Source organism: Musa acuminata, unplaced genomic scaffold (assembly GCF_036884655.1).
Source record: "Musa acuminata AAA Group cultivar baxijiao unplaced genomic scaffold, Cavendish_Baxijiao_AAA HiC_scaffold_52, whole genome shotgun sequence".
NCBI classification, from domain to species: domain Eukaryota; kingdom Viridiplantae; phylum Streptophyta; class Magnoliopsida; order Zingiberales; family Musaceae; genus Musa; species Musa acuminata.
Genome location: NW_027020334.1, coordinates 58,951 through 75,920, shown reverse-complemented (window position 1 = coordinate 75,920; position 16,970 = coordinate 58,951). Strand labels below are relative to the sequence as shown.

Here is a 16,970-nt window from a genome sequence, read left to right as displayed (position 1 = left end):
TTTTTGTTCTCAATTCTTGTGTGATCTGAACAGGGATGATAAAGGTATTTATAGGCTCCAAACAGATTAAAAATTGAAGCCTAAAAGTGTCTCATTCTCAATTTTTAGGATATTGGCGGTACCACCACTTGACAGAGCCTCGGAGACTAGGCTCTAGTGGTAACATCGCTTGATAGCTTTTATGGCCGATGATACCACTGCCAACTTTGGGCGGTACCATCGACTGGACCTCCTCGGAGGTTGAGCTTCAAGTGGTTCTATCACCCACCATGGGTGGTGCCACTGCCTAGCATGGTTCTAAGTGGCTGAGTGGGTATTCCATTCGACCCAACTCAGCCCTAACTTATGCCTAATTATCCCCTAATTGAGTTGACCTAATTACATTCTAAATTGACTCAATTAGACTCTAAACTAACTCAATCTAGACATAGTCGATTACAAGCGAATCCTATGTTGTCCGACATGTCATTGGTTCATCTGACACTTCGTCCAATCCTTCGATGTATTGCCCAATCGACATGTTGATTCTTGCAACTTCCAATCTCCTTGGCGTAAAGTCTGATCCTTCAACCCGATGCCTAAATTCATGACACGAAGCCTTCTACCGACACGTCGATCGATCCTCCAGCCGACGTCCAATCTTCTAATATGTTCTCTTTGGCCTAACGTTTGATTTCTCCTACTTTAATCAATTTGCCTTTTATGATCGAAGCTAGTCCTGCGTTACTTAAATGCATATTAGATCACAAACACATCAATTGATTTCATCATCAAAATCCGAGATTCAACAACATGTCCTTACTTTGACGAGTAAGAGATACTATTATTTATGTTGTTAGGAGTGTAATATGGATTTATTTTCATTCACTATTGTGAGTTTATAAAGGTTCCTCCGAGTATGCCTTCGAGCATTTGATATATGTCAATATGATGATTAACTTTTGAATATATATTTATTTTATAGTTGCCTTATAAAGGTTCCTCCTCGTATTACGGAATTTTTTTACTTTATTTTAAAATTTTAAAGTAACCAACCAATAATACTATACCAAATTTCAATTGAGAACAAATATTCCTTTAACTAGGGCTAGTTGAATTTTATTTTTGAGTTATTTTTGAGTTAGTATCACTATATTTCTAAATAAAACCTATGACTACTTTTAATTTATATTTTGATAAATAAAAAATTATAATAAATATTTATTATTTATATATATTAATAATGTGATATTTATTTATTTGACTTTTGATATATGGAATGATGTTATAATCCAATGAAAAAAATCCTAAATGTGGTAATATTCTTTCTTGTATAATGTAACAATTTATAACTAAAAAATTAATATAAATAAAATATTCCTGACTAAATTCATCATTTCGGCTTCTCGTTATCCAAGAAACAAAGATAAATTATTGTATATTGGTCATCATGCATAATTTGATTTAGTTACCTCATTTGAATAGACAACATAACATTCTAATCATCAAGTTATCGTTGAATCTGTAAAATTTTACAATCAAAATCAGAAATAAGCATTTTATGGGGAGGAATCATGGTTTAGAATTTATGTAACAACTTGGGTAATAATGACATAAATATAAAAAGACAAAGGTTCGCTACTTTAATAGCTCTAAGGTCAATTTTCAGAATGAATGAATGAAAGCATATCGAGGGATAATAAATAATTTATCATAAGTTTTTTTTTTTTTAATTTTTATTTTAATTATCACTAAAGGACTTTTACCCTAGATTTGTACCTCCAAAACAACAATCTCCTATGTCGATAGAATATTCTCTTAAACGTTGGCTAATTGTAAAAAATTGTTTGCCCATGAGAGATAATTTGGGGAATAAAAGTTCAATTAAGATTTTAGGAAGAATTTTATAATTTAAATTATATAATAACATTGATTAAAAACCACTTATAACTTTATGAGTCTTGCATCAGTAAAAGAAAAAGAAAAACTTTAGTCAATCATCAATAAGCATACACCTATGATGAAAATGATGAAATTAAAATCAGTTGGACCATTATGATATTCCAACATCCACTAAATAATTCAATTATGTAGTCATCTAGATCGAGTCTTTTTTACCAAAATCCATAGATCTTAGAAAATCTTAAATTTACTTATATTCAAAGGGTATGAAAAGTTAAGATTAGAAATTATATGTAGAGTAGGCCAAGTTTGAGTAATCGATTAATTCCAAAAATTGGAGTAAAAGACACAACTTCGACCCTAATTTGATCATCCTTGTAACAAATCTCACTATCTTCCCGAATACATTGGATTTTGCTTTTGTCCTACACTCATGTAAGTCACATTGCGATAAGATTTGGTGTTATGGTCACCCCTCATTTGTCCATTTTGTTCGTATCATAATCTACCATCTCAAATTAATTTATCTAAAAATGGTTTGAAGTGGATTGATTCTTAAGACTCTTAATTAAGGCTCATATTGGCATTCTTAACTTGGAAGTCTTCAATTTACTCGAGTGTCGAATGTTCTTTTTTCAAGATTCCTTAAAAATTAGCAATTCTATAAATTAAAAATACCCTTAAACATTCAAAATCAGTAGTAAAATAATCCCTCACACAACTATTGTATCTTTAGCATCCTTATGTTTATCTGAAAATTTTGAAACTAAAAATGGCTTTTTTTTTCAGATGATTATTTTCTTTATTTGAATTATGAAAAAGTAGTGATCAGAGGCAACGTGAGCAATTTAATGATCTTTTCACTATCTATTGATCTTAGTGATAACTAAGGCTCTTAATTCAAATCAATTTTATCATTTACTTGGCAAGTTAGATATCATGGATAATGTCTAACAGAGGAGAGTGCTTAGAAGGATCACACTAAATCTAATAATTAACTACTATTTTCATATGATGTCTGAAATGGTAATATTAAATGTAATTACTTATTGTCATTTTCACAAAAATATATGAAGATGATATGTTTTTAGCTTTAATGTAATACAATAAATATGAATATATATATATATATATAATATACATATATATATATATATATATATATATATATATATATATATATATATATATATATAATTTCATGGAAAGAGTCCATGAATATGGTAATCGGTCCTCGAAACATTTCTCAGTTTCAGATGATGAAAGTTCGATATCTTCTCACACTAAGAGTCATCGGCCTTCTCTATTCTCTATATAATGGACAGTTGTACTTTTCCAAATCTCTGATGGTTGGAATGGATGGTATGCTCAATAGCAGTCATAGCATCAACCTCGGAAGTAGCGGTCGTCCCCTTCCCGATAACCTGCTGGCAGAGATCCTCTCCTACCTCCCAGCAAAGACCTTCTTTAGGCTCCTCTCTGTTTGCAAGACCTTTCGCCAGCTCTCATCAGATTCTCATTTTCTCCTTTCACAGACGTACCACAACAATGTCATCTCCGGCTTCTTTCCCCACATCCGCAACATTCCTGGGCCCTTCTTCCTCATTGACCCCTACGCCGGTGTGCCCAGAAGCAGCCTCGAATTCTTGTCCTACAGGAAAGTCGTAATCCTTGGGTCAGCGGGTGGCCTCGTCTTTGTCTTGCATAACAAAGATGATGCCTTATGCGTCTACAACCCGGCCCGTGGGACTCGGTGCCAGCTGCCCTCCCCGCCGAGCAAGTATTGGACATGGGGCGGCATCGGCATCGCGGTGAGATTCATGAACGATGGAGATGGGGTGACGAAAAGCTACAAGTTGGTCTACCTTTCACGGACCCCAGAAGGGAGCTCGTTGCACCGCTGTCAGGTCTATGACTCGTCTGCGAGGGTGTGGACGATGGACAAGGAACTCGACTTCGGTCGGATGGAACTACATTTGGAGCACCCGGTGGTCTGCGACGACGTCGTATTCTGGGCATCGTCACATTCGAAATCGTACGAGAGGATCGACCACTATGTCGTCGCCTTTGATGTGAGGAAGGAGCGCACGCAGATCATCCCTCTGCCGAAAGAAGCAGCCGTCGCCTACTTGGACACGATCGGAATAGGCAAGTGGGAGGGGAAGTCGCTGTGCCTAATCCATTACGAAATGTGTACTTGGGTGATCGGACTGTGGCTGCTGAGGAAGACAAACGACGGTCCGCCAGGATGGGTAAGGGTGCATGAGGTGAGCTTGGGCCAGATAGGGTTCAGGGAACCCCCCAACGTGAGCTGCGTCGTGCTGAGAGAGGTGGCGATGACCACGTCACTTGTTTTCACCGTAGATAGCGAGGCATATAGCTATGATATAAAGGATGGAGAACTCAAGAAGCTGGGATCGCTGGGATGCAGTTACCCACTATTGATCCCTTACTCTAATACGCTTCGGCCATGCGGTGAAGAAGAGGAACTGTTCGTAGATAAGAGAAGAGAAGTTGAATGAAAATTTTTGTCTTTCATGTGTCCAATGCTACGATTAAATATCATGAAATAGAGGGTTTTCTGTTAGTAGAATTTTCTGCCATTGTGAATGAAACAGCAAGAAATGATTTCTTGGGAGACAATATTAAAATTGTTACGAGAAGGTATAACATATCATAGACAGGTTCTGCAAAGTAAACAGGTTGTGCAAGAAAAAGTTCACATGTCCTGAAAGAGAAGAGGATTGTTTAGTTGATTCATATGCATGCATGCATGCATGCGTTCCCTGTCGAGCAACAACATCTTGTCATTCGGCAACTATAACCAATCTGCACTCTATACAACGTCGGCAACGAATTCATATGCTTTGAAATTTAAGAAAAAAAAGAAATATAACATACTAAATAATACTTACCGCATGCTTTAAGTCATAAAAGGAACCTCTGCATTATTCTCATCTTCATCTCTCTTTTTTTTTTTTTTTTTTTTGCCCTTAATTGCCAATATTACAGTTTCTCCTTTCTTTTTTTTTTTTTCTTCTCAACCTCGTCCACAATCGTCATTGTCCTCTTTTTTCAACCTTACCTGCACACGTTTAGATTAAAAAAGTTAGGATTTATGTTAAAAGAAAAGAAAATACTAATATGAGCTATGAGTTATTAAAGCATTATGGGCTGAACTAATGCGCTATGTGCCCAACAGATAAGAATCTTTAATGGAATTATATCTGTAGTTAGATTTGGAAAGGCAAAAAACTCATGCAACTTCATAATTAGATCACTCATCGTCGGTTAATTCAGTGGTCAGATCTCAGGAAGTCTTGTCCGGCAAAAAAAAGTACCGAAATCTTGATTCAAATGGGATGATGCTAAAACCCCGAACACCAAGTAACCTCTGCTTCCTTTTCCCTCTTTTTTTCTCGATACGTTAGATGTCATGTGTTAGTGCAAACAACTTTACGCCGTGGCCTCGGGGCCGACGCGGTTTGTTCTGGGTCCGAATGGCGGGGATCTCCCAGGGGGGTTCCTCGGGACTGTAGAGGTCGCCGGCTCGGGTCGGTTCGGTCGTGGAGGGGGGTCGCCGTTTCCTCTGGGAAGGGGCTCCTCGCCTGTGCGTCCGGTGAGAGGCGCCTCGTCTTCGTTCCTGCACACAGGTCGGGTCGGAAGCTCGGCCTGACCCTTCCAACGATCAAGTTAGTGATGTGGAGTGGAGTGGTTTTGAGGGTGTTTTTGTGTTGTCCTCTCCCTCCTTTTCTCCCTTGGCATGCAAGGGTTTTTATAGTGAAGGTGGTGCGTAGGACTGCTAGCAGGGAGCAGGATCGAACTCCCGGTAGCGTCTGACACTAGTGTTGGCGTCACGTGAGGGGCTGGGCTCCTGTAGGATAGTGACGTGCCTCGGTTGGCGTTCTGGTCTTGTTTGACCAGGTGTTGTCAGGTCAACCGAGGGGCGATGCGTCATCCGAGACAGCTGACGTCAGCCCGAGTCTTATCGCCATTATTACCCTCATCATATTCCCCCCCCAATGGAAGTTATGCGTCGGTTGCCGTAAGGCGAGTCCGAGGCATGGCTTCGGTTCTAAGGAACCGTCTCTGTCGGGCGAAGGCCGGTTCATTGCCAGGGGTGTGGGAATCATGGAGCTTGACAATTGACGAGGGTTGGATGTGCAGTGGTGGCTCTGGGTGGCCGAGGAACCTCAAGTAGTGGTTCGTCGGTCAAGTTGGGCTTGGTTGTAGGGGTGGTAGGCCCCTCAGGCGGGCAGGCCGCGCAGGAGTGGTCTCGGGCAGCATGGGGTCGAGGAGCTCTCGGGCAGGCAGTGGCCGAGGAGCTACTTAGGCGGGCAGGCCGCGCAGAGGAAGTCTCGGGCAAGCTGTGGCCGAGGAGGTCTCGGGTAGGCTGTGGCCGAGGAGGTCTCGGGCAGTATGCCCTCCTTCTAGCGCCAAAATGTTACGGGGAACAACTGTATGCCGTGGCCTCGGGGCCGACGCGGCTTGGTTCGGGTCCGAATGCGCGGGGATCCGACGCGGCGCTCCTCGGGACAACTGGGGTGGCCGGTCACGGCGGTCCGAATGGGACGTAGCGTGGGGGGTGAAGCCTCGTCGTGGTGACTGGGAGATGCGACCTTGCCTTCGTTCCTGCACACAGGTCGGGTCGGAAGCTCGGCCCGACCCCTCCGACGATCAAGTCAGATGATGTGGAAGGGAGTTTTCTGCCGTGGAGAAGTCCCCCCTTTCGTTTAGAACTCGGGGGTATTTATAGGGTAGTTTAGCGTTACCTGATGTGCCCGCCTGTGGGAGGCAGGATCGTACCTCTGACGACGTCTGACGCTGTTACTAACGTTGCGTGGAGAACCGGACTGTCGCAGGGTATGGGCGAGGGTCGGTCGTCGTCCTCTCCTGTCGTGGTCAAGTGCACGGGGTCGGAAGTCGTTGCCTGATAGTGGATGACGTCAGCGCGTGTCGAGTCAGCGTTATTGCCTTCCTCATTGGGCAGAGTGGCGCCCAGGTGGGGCAGTCGTCGTGACACGTCATGTCGCCATTATTACCCCTATCATCATGGATAATGTCTTACTGAGGTTTTCATATGATATCTCAAATGGTAATTTTAAATGTAATTACTATTTATCATTTTCATAAAAATATATGAAGAATGATATTTTTTTCACTTTATTTTAATACAATAAATATGAAATATATATAGTTTCATGGTCAGAGTTTATGAATATGGTAATCGGTCCTTAAAGAAGAAAGTTGTGTCGATAGAAGACGCAGAGGATGACAAGAACATGTGTATATATATACATACAAGCACGGTGGTGGGACGCGGAAACTTAAATAAGAAAGCCGTAAGGGAGGTGCCGCGGGCGAGCGAACCACCACCGCTTACTTAGCATATAAATCAATATATACACATATTGATTTTAAAAAAAGAAACTTCTCATTTTTCAGATTTTTAATAGCGCTTAATTTTTTGCTTAATCCTTGAAATATCCAATTATCTACCCTTTTTTTTTTTTTCTTTTTTTCCTTTTTCTGTGGACTAGTTGGATGAATCGATCCAATTATAGTATTTTCAGTAATACTAAGAAACAATCGTCAATGCAATAAAAAATATAGTTATAATATTTTATATTATGAAAAATACTATAACATAAAATAAAAATACTGTAAAAAATAATATTTTCAAAATAATTATATTTATAAATATATTATATTATATTATTTTTTGGGTATTACTAAAATACTATAACATCGTATTAAAAATATTGTAATCGGTATTAGGTTAAAAAAAAAATTGATGTCGGAAAATTTCTGAAAACGTGAGACTCTTTTATGGAGAAAAAAAAAAAAGAGAGAATTCCCTCACATTCATATGCATTAAATTGCTGTTCGAGGGGCAAATGACAATCGACTTACAGAGATTGACCGAGTCAATAAATATGAAAATTGTTGTGTTTATATATAATACCACCAAATTAATGCAACAGGGAATTTGCATCGCATTCATCCTCACTAAAAATTGGTGGATTGAGGCGTTGACTTGCCAACTGCCTGAGTCATTTCGATCCTCGCCACAGCTTCCGATCGAAGTCAACGACGTGCTCGTCTTCCCCACATGGATTTCATCGGTAATCCCCCAGAAAAAAAGCTCTATCATGTTAATATACTATGCTCGAGAAAATGTCGGTGTTCATCACGTTAATTCCATCGGGAATTAAGCTGCATTATATTATGCTTCCTCCCGATATATATATATATATCTCATAAGAAATGGAATAATCATGCATCGAAAAGAACACCCAAACAAGCGACAAGTATAACGATGGCATGCGGTTACGTGATGGCAACCACTTAAGCAATGCAAGCACGCAAAGGAAAGATAGAAGTGACCTCTCACACACAAATGTATGATTTATTACAACCATTTTTTGTCCTTTTAAGTTTTGATTGTTATTATAGCATTGTTATGTATGCTCATATATTGCTAATTAGATCTTCGATTTAGTCAATTAAACTTAATTAATTATACTTTAACGCTCAATTAAAGTTATTTTTCTTGAGACATGTGTATTTATTTATCTATTTATTTTCGGTACCAAATGGAGACCTAAGCATATCCATTCATACATTTTAACTTCTACTCAAAACCCACCGCCTACCCCCCACCATTAATCCGTTGTTTCCTCCCTCGACGTTTCTTCCCCGTTGCCAGCGATCGAAACCAGTGCTCGGCGTCTCCTCTCTCTCTCTCTCTCTGTCTCTCGGTGAAGGATCTCTTCATCTGCCCTCTTTTCTTTTTGGAGTTCGAGATTGCTTCCGTTGATCGACGTGGTAAACGTTTGTGGGGGGGAGGGGGTATCGGATGTCGATTGCAGGGGGTGAATTTGGTCGCGGTGGGGATCGACGGCTGATTCGAGTGTGAGGAAATCGGGCATGGGTTTCTTTCCAGGCTGATTGGATCGGCCTTCTTGTTTCGGTGGTTTCGGTGGGATCTTCCCTCACTTTGATCTTTGTTTGGGGGGCGAATATTTCGGAGGGAAGATGGGGTATTTGAACTCCATCAGTGGGCTTCAAGCAGACGGTGCTCCGGTCAGCGGGGGAGGACTCAGGTCTCGTTCGTTTATTCCTTGTGAAGTCGTATTAAGGCTTACGATATTCTTTTCTAGATTTGTTTATGTTTCGTATCTCGTGCGATTTTCGAGCTGATCTTATGCTAGCATTCGCTTCATATATTTTGAGTTCTAATTCGAAGACAAACTAGCTAGTTATTGGAAGAGATTTATTTATTTATTTATTTTTTATGTATAAACAGTCGTTTATTCCTTAATAATTCAATATAAGTTAGATCCTTAATAATTGACAAACAAGTTATGAGATGGTTCGTCAGATATGGATGTGTGAACTTACATGGGAAACATGGTTCTTTTACGCTGAATAAACTCATAGAACTGCTTCCTATCTGTTAATTGTGGTTCTTGAATCTGCAGTTGAATATGTTGCCTAAAGTAGGCTGTAAAGAAACATCCTACTCTTGCGTGTCAATCTAACATTAAAACTCATGCTTATTTCTTTCAAGACAGTCAAGATGGGAAGTTTGGTTATGGGTATGCAAGCTGTCCGGGGAAAAGATCTTCGATGGAAGACTTCTATGAGACGCGAATTGACAGCGTTGATGGAGAAATTGTTGGCTTGTTTGGGGTCTTTGATGGTAAAATTTCTGCAGTATTTTGTTGTCTTTGTTATGTTTAGAATGTCTTATCTTTTTTTTTTTTTGTATTTGCAAATTTTTGGTAAAACTGACATAGAAAACCCATTCATTAACTTGCTTCTTTCAATCCTTTTCTAGGGTAAATTTCTCTCGTGGAGAGTTGCTTATACATTCAATATCCTAACGTTAGACTTTGATGCTTTGATGAGTGGTTATGTAGGTCATGGCGGTGCCCAAGTAGCAGAGTATGTTAAACAAAACCTCTTCAGCAACTTACTCAGGCATCCAAAGTTCATTACCGATACAAAATCAGCTATAGGTGGTGCTGATTTGCATTTTGTACTATGAAAGAGCTTTTAGAGAACAATAATATTTGGCTTATGAAATTCATCTGTGCTGTTACCTTCAGCTGATGCATACAACCACACGGACGCAGAATTTTTGAAATCTGAGAACAGCCAGAACCGAGAGGCGGGTTCAACTGCATCAACAGCTGTCCTTGTTGGTGATCGTTTGCTCGTTGCAAATGTTGGGGACTCTAGAGCTGTCATATGTAGAGGAGGAGATGGTAGGCCCCTCATCCTTAAATCAGTTCTCTTATCATCAATTATGTGTAACGGATTTCTGTACTTAATCTAGAACTAAACCGGCTCAATTTAGATGGAGTTTACTGCATTTTTTTTTACTAACTGTATTCTGACAACCCAACCTATTTAAGAGCAATATTTAGAATGTGACACCAGTGACATCTAGGTTCTTAGGATATATGTAGGTTCTAGACCAACAAAGTTTTTTGGCCTTCTCTTGATCCTGCCAAATGCTATAGTAGCTCTGTGTGTCTCTGGTGTACTGAACACATTGAAACAAATAATCATATAGTTTCAGATTCTTCAAAAATATAGTAATATAAAAAAGTATAGACAGGAAGGAGAAAGAGAACATATTCCTGTTTGGATTCACAGAATTTAAGCCTGAAATTGGAGAATTGAACCTGCGAAAAAATCTTCAGAAATGGCTGAAACTGCACACTTATGGTGATAAATGAGGATTTAAATTGTTGATGATGGATGAGGTGCTAAAGTTCATTACGCTCTCGTATTGCATGTACTCTTTTTGAAATGAGATTTGAAGATTAATAGTTTACTAGCAAGTTAAACAGGATTGGAAACTTAATATTAAGTTATCCAATTTTTACACAGCATTATTTAAAGAATAATAATCACTTTTTTATGCTACTTCTATAAGCCATTGCACTTAATGTCTTTATGACTTATCGATGCTACAGTGGTTTCATAGCTACATACTTTTGGTGAAATTGTATACTAATAGTTTAGTCATGTTATCTTGTCTTTAATGTATGATCTAAGAACTATTTTTTGTTCATCGCTTGAGTGTTGTTCCTTGATGAAACTTTCCATTTAGCGCTGTACATAGTAGGTTTTGGTACCACTTTAGATGTATGACATGTCTTGGAATCTACAAATGGGATTTTTATTGGTGTGATTTATTATTCTACGGTCTTTTATCCTCCAGTCCACATTTTGTTGGTTATATTTCTTGCATTCTGGAATTGACCCTTGTCAAAACCATCTAATCGTAGACTTCGACGATCGGGAGTTTAACTATTCACGCCAATGACAAAACAGGATGACAATGGAAGTTGATGTTTCCTTAATCCTGAAGCTTGTCATAAGCATATTTCTCCATTATTTGTTTTGTTCAGTGTTAAAGAATATATTTTTTATATGGAACTTTAGGTAGATATTATTGTGTCTCCATTATTTTTTCTTGCCAAATTTACATATTTTTTATCAAAAATCATCCCTCATGTATGTAGAGCTTGGTATTTAACATTTTACATATTTCCATAATCATTATCCGTGATCTACCATTTGCTTTTGTTTGGATGTTTGCTTGCCCATTTGTTCATCTCATGGTTCAATTACTATATGTGGTCATCTTTAGTTTGAGATTATTGCCTTCTAACTAGATTCAAATTTCTGATTGATTTATGAATGGCAATAAACAGTACTGTGTGGTGCTGTTGACATACTTGTTGTCATTGAATCCTGTTGTTTATGTTTGTTCTTATGCCCGTTGAGGTTGTTCTGTATTCTTTATAAGATATCCATGCAATCTCTTCTCATTTCAATTGATTGGGTCGAAAAATCAATCTAGAATTTGTTGCATCACTCGATCCAGTTATCTTGAAAATTGTAACTAATAAAGACTTTTTATTTAGCATATTAAAAGCTGCTTGTGGTTCTAATTTTCGTTGTTTTTTTTTTCCCACTTTTTCTTTGTTAAATCGAGTTTGGCATCTCAACTTGTGCTCAATTAATACAAAAGTTTATGTATTCTATGAACCTCTTGATACAAACATCTGATTCTTGGTTTTTCAGTGGCATCAGTTGCAACAAGTCCTTTTCTGAGGCAAACAGTTGTGCCAATTTCTTGTAGAGCACCCATTTTACTTGCAAGTTCTGTTTCTTGGTTCTTACAATATATTGCAAAAGCAATTTTCTGATCATGATAGAGTAGTTGACCAAACGAACTTCTGGGTGCTTCATAATTTAGAGAAAAAAGTCTTTTGTTCCCCATATGGTAAGTTTTGCTTCTAGTTTGTGCAGTAGATTGCAACGGCAATTCTTCTGATTGCTTGGTAATTTAGAGAAAGAAACCTTTTGTCCCTCGTGCATCATGGTCAAAAGCCAGTTCTTGGTACTTTGAACAACAGAGACCTGGCAAATCAACCTGTTGTGGTACTTGGTTGATGTGAGCTCTCATAATTAAACCAATCACTCTATTTTGATGGTGATAATATGGAGATGATTTTCTCTGGATGTGCTTGAAGGTTCTGTTTTTAACAAATTCAGTATCTGAAATAGAATACAATCACCAGAATCTTGTATTGAATTATTGATTGAGCCTCTTAAAAGTTTAGTTCTTTACTAGGAACTCGGCTCACGCTATTTTTTGTAACTTTTGCAGCTATAGCTGTCTCAAGGGATCACAAGCCTGACCAAACAGATGAGAGAGCAAAGGATTGAGGATGCTGGGGGCTTTGTAATGTGGGCTGGTACTTGATCTCCTCCATCATTTTTTATCAGTTTAGATCATTTCGTTATATAAATACTGATCAACTGTAACTGCAGGGACATGGCGTGTCGGTGGTGTTCTTGCCGTTTCTCGTGCATTTGGTGATAGGCACCTGAAACAGTTTGTTGTCGCAGATCCAGAAATTCATGTTTGATCTCTGACCTATCACTTTATTCCTACAATGTTATTGTCTTCAAGACTCGAGACATATCATCATCTGACAGTAATGCCTTTGACTGCTTCGACTACTGTTGAATGCAGGTGGAAGCGGTTGATGGATCTCTCGAATTCCTCATCCTTGCAAGTGACTGATTGTGGGATGTTGTCACGAACGAATGAGGTATACTTTAAAAGAAGAAAATAACAAAAAACAAAAAAAAAAGTAGGTACCTGAAATATCATCTCCGAAGATTGAACCCTTTCTTTTTCATTTGGTTCCAAATTCAGGAGGCGGTGGTAGCTATTGTCAAACCCCTACAAGATCCAGAACAAGCAGCAAAGAAACTGTTACAGGAGGCCTATCAAAGGGGTAGTTCTGACAACATCACTTGGTGTCGTGGTACAGTTTCTTGGCTAGCCTTGATAACACAACCGAGCAGCAATAGGTACAAATTGTCTGCTTGATCTTTGTTATCGCTTTGTTATCTGTAATGGTTTAGTGGAGTCTGTATCATGCTGTTTTCACTTTTGTTAGAATAATCAATAAGATTGTTTGGTTAGAGTGCCTAAATTTCTTCCTGAATAGTCGTTTATATATACATACCATTTTTACCATTTGGAATTTACTCCTGCAATTAAAGTAGCTCAAGTTTGGTAATTTAAGCCTCAAGGAACAATTTTGATATGCCCCCTATGAAAGCAAAATGAGACCCATGAAAGAAGGTCTCTTATTGAGTTTGTATTATAAATGTTGGCAGGAAGATTAGTTTCACATGGATACAGAATTGAAGTGTCTAATGATACATAGTGGAGTTTGATTGTGATAGTTTCCATGGTAACTTTGACCATTTTGACGTAGATTCAAAGGTAAAGCCGTATAACCATTCTTCGTGATTGATCCATCAAAGGGTCATGCCCATGTCTTATCTAGCGTGGCAGATGCGCGGATGTGTTTGAATAGAATAGAATAGAATAGAATCTAACCTATTAATTTGTTGTTTGCGCCCATTAACAAAAATTATAGGTCCCATGGCATCCAAGAAGGATAGGAACATCGAAGTTACTTTTTATTAACCCTACACAGTTTGCCTCGTGCAAAAGAGTCTACCTTAGCCTTCATATTCTCCTCGTCTGTTGTCGACACAACCTTTCTTGACTCGGACACAAAAAAAAGGAAGAGAAAAATAAACCAAAAGAAGGCTAATGGAGTTGGGGACAACGACCGATGGAATGAACAAGTTGATCGAGTATGGTGCCTCTCTCTCTCTCTCTCTCTCTCTCTCCACACTAACCGGTTATTTAATGCTTTGTTGTCGTCCGCAGCCCACTGCCGACGACGCTTTCAGCAGAGCAGCGAGAACAGAAAAAAGGAGACGAAAAGTTGGTTCACCGGGGAAATGGAGGAGGGTGCCGAAAGCGGCGTTAAGACGTGGATCCTGGCATTTCTCTTTTGTCGAGGACAGCCGTAGAGATGCCACAACGTCGAAGCTGCTGCCTCGCTCCTCCAATTTACTCCTTCGCCCTTCCCTCTCCCTCCAAATTTGCTGCTCAGCTTCTTCTCCTCTTCTCCTCCACCACAAGGATTCCTCTCCGAGCCGACCACCTTGTGAGGTGTGCTTCTCTTTGCTCCTCTCAAGGGAATCCTGTGGCCTCCACTGCCTTCGTCTTCAGTTCTTGATCTCCGCAGCCATGGGCTCCGAGGCGGTCGTCGTCGTCGTAGGTGAATTGCCTCTGCTTCCGCCCATAAAGACTGCGCCGACGCGGGACAAGCCCGTGGAAGGCCGTCCCGATGCTGCCGAAACCGAAGAGGAAGAGTGCGTCACACCAAAAGGCGGAAGAGACCGTTCTCAAGCCCGTCCTTGTTTGTACGCCGGCGAAGAGAAAGCCGAAGCCGGCGAAGAGGGTACCGCCGGCTCCTTCCATGGAATTCCACGCCGTTACTCCCGATCTTACCTCGGTCTTCCTTCCTCTCCCTCCCAAGAAGAGAATTCGTGTAGTTTGATCTGAAGTTTCTTCACCAATCTCCTGTAACTCCTTCTGTTCCCCTTCTGTTTTCCCGTGTGCCTGGTAAAAGATTTTATTTCCTTTTATTGTTTTCTTTTCTTCCTTAGACGAAACAAAGACCATCAAGCACTTTGTGTAACATGAGGAGAACTGTCCTCCACATCATGCTGCAATGTGTACATATATCGGACAGTTCTCTTGGGTTCTTGCTTTTAGTCGTTCTGCAATCTAACACCGTCGAGGAACCCAAATTACTTACTGTGTCTTGGGATGCAAACTTGTGGAATTCCCTCATAATAGTTGTTACGGTCCATCAGTGTCTGTGCAGAGACAGATGGGAAGTTAAGGTATATCACATGATTCTAGATCAGACAGTACCTCACAACCCTTCTAAATTTCTGCATCTTGTTAAGAATCCAGCAGGTAGAAGGAAGAGATTCCTGTAGAAAGGGCACCATAATTTTAACTTTTATGGCCTAGGAAGACACACCTTACGAAGATTGCAGGCTAACGAATCACCAATATTTGTTTCTTTAGGGTGCCAAATGAGAACGAATAGTGTCCAATAGCTGGTCCTGTTTCTGCAATGTTTCTTTCGTTTCCTCTGCAGAAATCAACCTAATGTGGGTGAGAGCTGGGTACAGTTTGAGATCCAAGTTATTAATTCATGTGTACAGTAAGTAAATGTAGGAGATGGCAGAACATATGGAGCTGGTATCATAATGTGATGGAGGGAGTGACCACATGGATGGCAATTAAAAGCTGCAATCTTAGCAAGTGACATAGTGTCACGGCCTTAGCTGGAATTGCCTAAGGCGTGAGGCATCCTTGCGGCCAAAGACGCGAACTTAGCTTGCGTTGTCTAAGTCGCGGGTCACCTTTGCGGCAAAGACGCGAACTTAGCTTGCATTGCCTAAGTCGCGCTTCGCCCTTGCGATATTGCTCCGCGAGGATCAGCCCACTTGTAACCTCTCGCAAGTCCCGAAGGACCTGTAAAAGAATAAAGTTGATTAGTTCGAAAGAACGAGCGGCGGACAAGTCCCGACATCTCGCGAAAAGGGGAAGCTTTACAAGCAATTCAGCGAGCACCTTGCGTGCACAAGAGAAAAGAGGGAGAGGGGGAAAACAAGGGCTTTAGAAGGTTGAACGAACAGCTGCAAGCCCACAAACAACCACTCACCTGGTCCCGGGCGCGACAACAAGTTCCCATCAAGGCAACTTGCGAACTTGCGAACTTGCGAAAGAGTGTTCAACGCCCGGTATATATCCGAAGCCCCATCCAGCCCTGTGCCACCCGGGGGGTTCAAAGGGGCTGAGATGGCTGACGTTTTGGTGAGCATAGGCAGATTCCAGAAATCAGCCCGCGGCACGCGAAAACGGAGCTGTTTTAGGCTGTTTTGCTCGTTTCGGTGAGCGATCGCTTTGTAACGCTGCAGCTTGTTCGAACTTACATTTTTACAAGCAAAATAACCCAAAACTAAGAGAAAACATGCTGTCAAACAGCTGTACATGTAGGTGTGAGCGACGAACGGTTCGTTGAACGGAGTTGTTGCGAGTGCGCGACGATCGTTCGTGACATTCTCCCCCACTTAAACTGTCGACGCCCTCGTCGACGCTTGTTGGTAGTTGTTGATGATTTCTTCTTCATGTCGCAAGGCGTCTTCAGGCTCCCAACTGGCTTTTGTTCGGGGAAGCTTTCACCACTTCACCAAGTACTTTATCTGCTTAGCTCCGTTGGGTAGCTTTATCTTGCGGTCCGCCAGAATGGTTTCAACTCACTTCTCGTAGGAGGTTGTGATGGGAGGTAGCCGAGTTGGAACACTTCGGGAAGCATCTTGCGGGTCCAAGTGGTAGGCTTTTAGGTTGCTGGCGTGAAGAACGTTGTGAATTTTGAACCACGCCGGCAGCTGCAACTTGTAAGAGACGTTGCCTAACCTGCTGATAATTGGGAAGGGCTCTTCATACTTGCGCACCAATCCTTTGTGGACTTTGTTCCTAAAGAATTGGAGTGATGCCGGTTGGAGCTTTACCAACACCAAATCGCCAACTTTGAACTCTTGTGGTCGCCTTCCCAAGTCTACCCACTTCTTCATCATTTTTGCCGCCTTCTCCAAGTAAGCCC

The 16,970-nt window shown here is 40.6% G+C and overlaps 1 pseudogene; it reads left to right on the top strand.

Moving 5' to 3' along the window:
- The first annotated feature begins 8,351 nt into the window (after window positions 1–8,351).
- On the top strand, window positions 8,352–13,024 carry LOC135654193 (probable protein phosphatase 2C 59; annotated as a pseudogene).
- The last annotated feature ends 3,946 nt before the right edge of the window (window positions 13,025–16,970 follow it).